This window comes from Solanum pennellii, chromosome 1 (assembly GCF_001406875.1).
Source record: "Solanum pennellii chromosome 1, SPENNV200".
In the NCBI taxonomy this organism is placed as follows: domain Eukaryota; kingdom Viridiplantae; phylum Streptophyta; class Magnoliopsida; order Solanales; family Solanaceae; genus Solanum; species Solanum pennellii.
This window is the reverse complement of record NC_028637.1, coordinates 63458939-63467617: the sequence shown is the minus strand read 5'-3', so window position 1 is coordinate 63467617 and position 8679 is coordinate 63458939. Positions and strand designations below refer to the sequence as shown.

Sequence of the window (8679 nt, the reverse complement as noted above, 5' to 3'; positions counted from 1 at the left end):
ATATATATATATATATAAGAAAATCTTAGGTCCGCCTACATGGCGCTCCCACAAACAAGAATTTCCTTTTAAATTTATTTATTTTCAAAACTAGTCTTCCCCTTTCATGAAAAGTTATGACTTTTATGAAGAGTTCCGACTTTTATGTAAAGTTGTGTCTTTTATGTAGAGTTGCGACTTTAATGAAGAGTTGCGACTTTCATGAAAAGTTGCGACTTCAATGAAGAGTTGCAACTTTTATGGAAAGTTGTTACTTTTATGAAAGGTTGTGACCTTTATGAAGGGTTGCAACTTTTCCAAGCAGTTGTAACCTTTTCAATAAGTCACAATAAATATTTGTGCAGGCTACCCTTTGTTGTGTATAAATAGAGGGATTTCCTCTCATTTTAAAACAACGAAAATTTTAAACCTTTCTTCTTGTTGTTTTCTTCTTCTTCTTCACAACTAAATATTTGTGTACTTGGTTCCTGTTGAGTGGCTCACTGACATCATTGCTTATGTGACAAATCTTGGTATATATATTTACAGTCATTAATTTCTACTTATGTTATTAAGGATAAAGGATAAATGATAAGATAAGTTACCTTTATCAACTATATATTTGTGTACTTGGTTCGTGTTGAGTGGCTCACTGACACCATTGCTTATGTTACAGATCTTGACATGTATTTTAAAGTCATAAATTTATACTTATGATATTAAGGATAAATGATAAGATAAGTTACCTTATCTTAAGAAAAAAGATAAGATGTAATAAGTTTCATTTTCCTTTACATTATTAATGTTTGTTATCGCGTAATCTTGTATATAAGATAATATAGTGTTTTAGTTTTAATGACTCATAGGTTTAAATTATTATTTTATCGGGGACAGGATGATAACAATAAAGCGGTGTTGGACACTATAGCAGGTGGATCTTATGGGGAGTGTCCTTATGCTGAGATCGCTGAAAAATTAGAGAAAATCTCCCGGAATAACAAAGCTTGGAGTACTAGGAAGTCTGATACAGGGAGAAACACCTTCGCAGTGCAGTCCACTCACAACCCAGCCACAGATGAGATTCGGGAAGAAATGGCTCAGATGAGAACTGAGCTTGGGTTGGTACTAAAACATGTCACAGGGGGTGCAGAAAAGATAAATGCAGTCAACTACTTGGCTAAACCACCACCTCCTAATGATGAGTGCTATTATGCGGAGGACACTTATGCAGTAAATGAGTAGACGGGGGATTTCCGACTAAGCGCCCAAGGCTCAAATCAGGATAATTGGAGCCAAGGTCAAGGGAACCAAGGTCGGAACTATGGTAACTACAATCGTGAGGGTCATTATGTCCGAGATGGAAACTACAACCGCGACAACAACTTTAACAGGGGTAACTATGCTAATAGAAACGACAGGAATGGGCCCTATGTCCCTCCTCAAAATCGTGAAGTTACTCCTAGGGATGGTGGAGATAGTATGGCGCGAGTTGAGGATATGTTGCACAAAATGATGAGGAGGTTCGATGCTAGTGATGAGCACATTAAAGAATTAAGGAGTGATTTAGCTAGTATTGGGCAAAAAGTTGATACACATGCAATTTCGATTAAACAGATCGAATTGCAAGTGGCCCAATTATCTGCGACAGTGAACACACGGCAACCGGGCACTCTTCCTAGCAACACTGTCCAAAATCCAAAGAATGATGCGCACTGTATGGCAATCACTACTCGGGGTGGTAGGCAAACCATTGACCCACCTATGCCATCTGCTGAGAAAAATGTGAGAAAGGATAATGATAAGGTGGTAAAGGGTAGTGGTGAAGCAGAGGAAAGTAATGGAAAAGATGCAGAAGTACCTATCAAGGTAATTCCCATGCCTAGGCCACCACCACCCTTCCCTCAGAGATTAGTGAAAAAGACCGAGGATGGTAAATACCGGCGTTTCATAACAATGTTGAAGCAGCTTTCTATCAATGTCCCTTTGGTAGAAGCTCTAGAACAAATGCCCGGTTATGCAAAATTTATGAAAGATCTGGTCACCAAGAAAAGATCGGTCACTTTCGAGGATGATGATAGACTGCAGCATTGTAGTGCTATTGCTACAAGATCCCTCGTACAAAAGAAAGAAGATCCTGGTGCGTTCACTATTCCTTGTACAGTTGGGTCATTACATTTTGCGAAAGCATTATGTGATCTGGGGGCAAGCATAAATCTCATGCCCCTCTCAATTTACAAGAAGTTGGGTTTGGGGGATCCAAAACCCACTGCGATGCGGCTACTGATGGCTGATCGGACAGTGAAACGGCCTATAGGGATACTCCATGATGTGCTAGTAAAAGTGGAGTCATTCATCTTTCCGGCTGATTTTGTTATTCTTGATTGTGAGGTCGATTTTGAAGTGCCTATTATTCTTGGGAGGCCATTCCTTGCTACAGGTAGAGCCTTAGTTGATATGGAGAAGGGACAGATGACATTTCGGTTGAATAATGAAGAAGCGACCTTCAACATTTGTAGGACCATGAGGCAGAGTGGTGAGCTCCAATCGGTATCTGCCATATCCCACAAAGAAAAAATGAAGAAGGAGACTGAACAGAAAAATGCAAAACAAGAGTTTATGGTTGGGGATTTGGTGCTTGTAGACAGTTCTGGGTTGCCTTGTCTTCCGGGCAAGCTCAAGTCCAAATGGACTGGCCCTTACTTGATTACCCAAGTATTCCCTCATGGAGCAGTTGAGTTAAAAACCAAGGAGGGAGTGCGGTTTAAGGTGAATAGAGAACGAATAAAACTCTATTTTGGGCATACTGCATCGGTGAATGAAGTGATAGAGGCATACCATCTTGATGAAGGCTGAGTAATCAAGTGTCCTCAGTCGTGCCGCGACGTTAAATCAGGCGCTTGTTGGGAGGCAACCCAATACTTATAGTCTTTTTAGTAATGGTAGCATTTTTCTACTAATGGGTTTTTAAATTTGCAGGCACATCACCAGGAAATTCTGCAGAAAACTACTCTGCAACAGTCACTGACGGATACATCGACGGACCGTTGCGCCAGCGACGGACCATCGTATGCCTCCGTCGTACTAGGTACATCTTTCTGTTATTTTCAAACTAGGGCACACACGACGGAACCAACGACGGGTCGTCACAACTGCGACGGACCGTCGTCGGGGAACCGTCGTGTGATTAATGAGTCGTACCCGACCCGACCCGGCTGGAGCCTTTTTCAAAATTAGACCGTTTAAACCCCCCAACCCTTCATTTCACCCCATTCATTCATTATTCCTCCCACTTCCCTCTCTTTTCAACTTCCATATTCTCCCCCAAAATTCTCCAAAGCCCTAAAAGTGTTACCCTATTAGTCGGAGTTGCTGCTGTGGGTGTTTGCCTAGCCACCGAGTACTTGTCCAGTTGTTTTCTCCATTTCTAAGGTATGTGTGTCGTATTTCTACTCATTTATCTTGCATTTTTGTTTATTATTTAGTATTAGCTTAGTTCTTCGTCGTATGTTGTTTCCTTTATAGGATTATGTCTAAACCTAGGTTCAAAATGTTCGAATTTGCCATGTTGACAACCCTAGACATAGGTGCTTTTGCATTGCTAGTTTCCTAGGTAGTTGGGATAGACAAATGTAGGTCCAAAACACTACAAGACCATGTGGGTTCATCGGGGATGCATGGGGTACCCCCAGTTTTGTCACTGTTATTCAGAACGAGACCCCGATGACGGACCGTCGTACCCACGACGGACCGTCTTAGGGTCCGTTCCAAAAGCCCTAGCACCCTGTCCCAACGGACACATGTGACGGACCGTCGTCTTCACGACGGTCCGTCCTGTACAACCGTTCCGGTTTTCAGAGACCCTATTTCTAAGGGTCTCTCATTTTTTCCCAAGTGTTTCCCAACGGACACATGTGACGGACCGTCGTCTTCACGACGGTCCGTCCTGCACAACCGTTCTGGTTGTCAGAGACCCTGTTTCTAAGGGTCTCTCACTTTTTCTAAGTGTCCTTCAACGGACACATGTGACGGACCGTCATACCCACGACGGTCCGTGCTGCACGACCGTCATGACGGTCAGAGACCCCTCTGCTAAGGGTCTCCATTTTTTTGTAAGTGTCCTACGACGGACACCTACGACGGACCGTCGTACCTGTGACGGTCCGTCCTGCATATACCGTCATGCTAGTCAGAGACTCTCCTTCAGGGTTCTCTATATATACATAGTCTAAGTAAAACACGACGGACCTCATGACGGTCCGTCATAGCCACGACGAGCCGTCACCAGGCCCGTCGTGTGATACTGTTGCTATAGCAATGACATACTATTTTCAATGTTTTATTTCGTATGGTTTTTCCTGTCTTGTTTGCCACTACTCGTACTAATATTGATCCTCTACAGGTACTATCTACTATGGCACCCAAGCAAGACCGAATCTACGCACGCGGGCGATCAAAGTCTGTCGCCCCGTCTGCACGCTTGATCATCGGCTCTGATGATGAGCGGGACCCTGAGTACGTGCCCCCAGGCACTTCTGCCCCTTCTCGCACTGCACGTGCTCCCAGAGCCACACCCAAAAAGGTGGCGACCGGCGTAGTCACTGCCTCCCAGTCTGATGAGGAGCGCACACTGACCGGCACACCCTCTGGGTCAGCCACAAATGAGGAAGGAGCGTCTGGCTCCTTAGGCGTATCCTGGTCCGAGGAAGCTTCAGTCTCTGCTGAGGTTCCCGCACCCGCCACTGCTGCAGCGTCGGCCTCGTCTGATGAGGCTGACAGTTCAGACTCTACATCCGGCGCACCAGTTCAGGTCCCCACCCCAGCCGCTGACCAGCCAAACCGGTGGTGTGTCGACGGCCAGTTTCAAGTTTACTCCGACGCAAAGTTCTTGACCGATAAAGGAGTAATGACTCGCACACTCACCCTGGAGCGGCGGGTACTCACAGGGAGCCTTCCCACGATGCCGGAGATTCATAACCTCTTCACCAGGCATCGCTTAGAGTGGACAGCACGTCCATTGGGACGATACAGCGAGGAGATGGTCCGAGAGTTCTACGCGTCCTATGTAGCGACTCTCCGATCACAGATCGACAGGCGGGCTGCTCCCGCTAAACAGGCCCCATTGGAGCAGGTTCGAGTCCGGGGCGTGCAGGTTGACATTTCCCTGCCAGCCATCCGCCGGTTCCTATACGGCGAGAGTGCAGATGCTACTCGGACCCCCATCACTGCCGAGTTTGACTACCGCTGGCAGATAGTAAAGGATGGACAGTTCTTGCGCGAGCCGGCACTGAGAGAGACCACCAAGAGGTGGATGGCCCTGCACCTGTCAGTAGATGGAGAGGGTGCCGATTGGGTCACTGAGCCGAAGGGGGCCATCAAGAAGGCCAACCTCACGTTCACAGCAAAGTTCTTGTGGCTGCTTGTCCGTCACTGCCTCTCCCCCACAGCTGCTGACAACATCGTTACCTGGGATCGAGCAGTGTTGATGGCGGCGATGATAGCCGGATTCGAGGTGGACTTCGCATGGCTTCTCCAGGCAGTCATGCACGAGAGGGCATTCAAGGTCACTACCACCTACCCTTTCCCGTGCATGATCTTTGCCCTTTGCAGGTCCGCAGGTGTGCCCATATGGCACGTAGATCAGCTGAAGACCCCGCAGGGCACCGTTGACGTCGGCCTCATCAGAGACGAGGCCAATGAGTTGGCTCCACGCAGAGGGCCCCGTCCGGAGCTGCCCCCACTTGCTGATGATCTTGCTGCTACGGTAGCCCAGGCTCGCACAGCTACACAGGCGGCGTCCACTGACACTACCCCGGTCGATTCTATCCCGGGTAGTAGCACTGCCCCGAGATCCTCTCGCACAGCCCCTCTACCGGCACTGGTCCCGCTTGCTAGGATCCAAAAACTAGAGGCACAAATGGCCACTCTTCTGCATCATATCCAGCCGTGGATGCAGAAGTCGATTACTGAGTCCGAAGAGCGCCTAGAGAGGAAAATGGTGCAGTTTACAGAGCGGAAGATCGCTGAGGTTAACCAGCGCCTGGACGCCTTCGAGTTGAGAGTGCTAGCCCGACCAGCCCCCCCGGTGGATATGGCGACACTTCAGGCCGCAGTCGACAGTCTTCGTACAGACATCGACACGATCTTAGAGGCTAGGGTGCCGGAGTCTGAGGCCCCTCCTGTCGAGCCTGCTGAGGACACGGTGTTGGCGGCCCTTTTTGCTACTTCTGACATTCCACCACCTCCCCCTCGAGAGAGTGCCAAGAGGCGTAGGGGTCGAGCAGAGGACGAGGCGCGAGCAAGGAAGAAGGAGCGCCGAGAGATGGAGGCTGCGCGGAGAGCCTCACTTGCTGAGGAGGCGGCGCACCAGATGAGAGCGTCAGAGTTAGCGGCTGGGGCGTCTAGCTCCCGCACTGTAGATATAGCTGGAGGCACTACTGATGGTGCGGTTGTTGCTGAGGACACCACTGAGGGTGTCCAGATTGCAGAGGACGTGGGTTCCGCGGAACCGGACCCACCATCTTGCTGATCGACGGCGCTTTGCGCCACAGGTTTGCTTCACCTACCACTCTAGTATTTAGATTTTTATGCATTGGGGACAATTGCATTGTTTTTTGTTGGGGGTGGGGTAAATGGATAGTGAGTGTTAGGGTGAAGTCTGAGTAGCCCAATTCACTATCCTCTTTTGGGGTTTTCTTGCCTGTGTTCTTTTTCCCCAAAAGACTGATTACTTTTTCTGTTGAACCGGCATGTTTATATCTTTTGTACATAGTTTAATTCTAGAGCATGATGGCTAAAATGATATCCTGATAAACTGGAAAATGATGCATGACTAGGCATAGTAACTGATAATTGTGTGGCTCTAAGCATGAAATAGAGTTACACCATTGCATTACCCTAAGTCTTAAATTCGAACTAGGTGTCTGACAATCTGGTATAGTGATGAGATGTCAAGTGAGTGTGAGGAAAATTTGAATAGTCCACTATTGGTACTGAGCTAGAACTTGCCTGGTTAGTCCTGCTAAAAGTAAGCTGTAATAGACAATTAGGAAAGGATCATAGGCCCTTATTCAATATAGCCCATTTCTAGCCTAAATAAAAGAAACCAAATGAAATTTATCCTTCTTTGATCCAAATAATCTGAGCTTAAATTAGACCTTTCTTTTTCACCCCAACTGATCTTTTCTGGGAACAATGTGTTGGCCCTGGTCCCTCCTTGGACATGTGCACCTCAGCTTATGCCAAAAGCATAAGTTGAGGGTGGCTAATGCAGTAAACAACCTTCGTTATGGCCCTGACCCAACTTTGGGTATTGTGTACCTTGACTCATGGCAAAGCCATGAGTTGAGGGTGGCTATTATGAGGAATGCTCTGGAAAGTGGGGTTGAAAGAACAAAGAGAGAGAAAGAACAAAAGTAAAGTGACTCAAGAATTAGTTGAAAGAAAAAAAAAAAAAAAAAATTACAAGAAATACAAGCAAGAAAAGAAGAGAGTCACTTACACAAATGAAGAAAAAAGGGAAAATAGCAAGGTGAAAGAATATGGGAAACTGGGCAAAATAAAATGATAGAAAATGGTATGTTTAGCCGATATGTCAAGGAGGGCAAAAAGTCACTAAAGTATACCTAAATATACCCTACCTGACCCTGAGCCTATGTTACAAGCTAAGAAAGTCCTATCGTGATCCTAAGGGTTGTATAGCGAACTTAAGGCAGTGAAAATAAGGGCAAGCTTATGGCAATAGGTATGAATGAGTGTGACTTTGTTCTGAGAGCGAGTGTTGAAAAGTAATCCTTATACTCAAACTGAAATCATTGTGTGAAAAATGAGGATTTTGTTCTAAAGTGAGGACACTAGTTGCAATACCAGAATTGTTAGCACCTCGGTGAGAAATTGAAGAGGATAGGTGTTAATGCATGGTGAGTCTGTGTCATGTTCTGATCCCACAAAAATTCAAGCCTAATAGTGATAGAATGCATAGATTTGATGAGATTAATCGGGATTGATAGCCAAATGATTGCAAAGGATAAAACATGGATACTATTGTACAAAGATTGTGTAGTGAGTCATAGTGCGTCGCTTGAGGACAAACAACGAATTTAAGTTGAGGGTGTTGATATACCGTGGTTTCACGGTATAATTAATACTTTTTCCTTAAGTTTAGTGTGTCCAAAAGCCTTTTTGTGCTAATTTTTATATAAGTTTCTCTTTGTTTTGCAGGAAATCTGTCCAAAGCTGAATGCGGAGATTTTGAGCGAAGAAATGCAGAAGAGACCACCTACGGAGCTTATGACGGTCCGTCGTGCTTGTGACGGTCCGTAGGTGGCAGCGTAGTGCAGCTGCTGAAGGAAGATGGGGAAGTCTGACCAAGTGTGGGGTTACGAAGCTTGTGACGGTCCGTCGTGTCTATGACGGTCTGTCCTGCAGGTTCGTCATGAAGTTCAGATCAGTGATCCCAGTACCCTGATTCCAAGAGTTGAAGTGTTTTGGAACGAAGACCCTCGACGGACCGTTGTGCCTATGACGGTCCGTCATGCTTGCCGTCGAGGGGAATGAAGAGAGCAGCAGAAGAAATTGCATAAGTATGGGACAACGGAGTCCATGACGGTCCGTCATGACCACGACGGTCTGTCGCAAGGTCCGTCGACCCAGCCGCGTTTTGGCAGATTTCCAGCAATTAGAATCCTTGTTTAATTAGATTTT

General features: G+C 46.4%; 1 pseudogene; it reads left to right on the top strand.

Moving 5' to 3' along the window:
- Positions 1-4390: 4390 nt before the first annotated feature.
- On the top strand, positions 4391-4976 carry LOC114074480 (annotated as a pseudogene).
- Positions 4977-8679: the final 3703 nt, after the last annotated feature.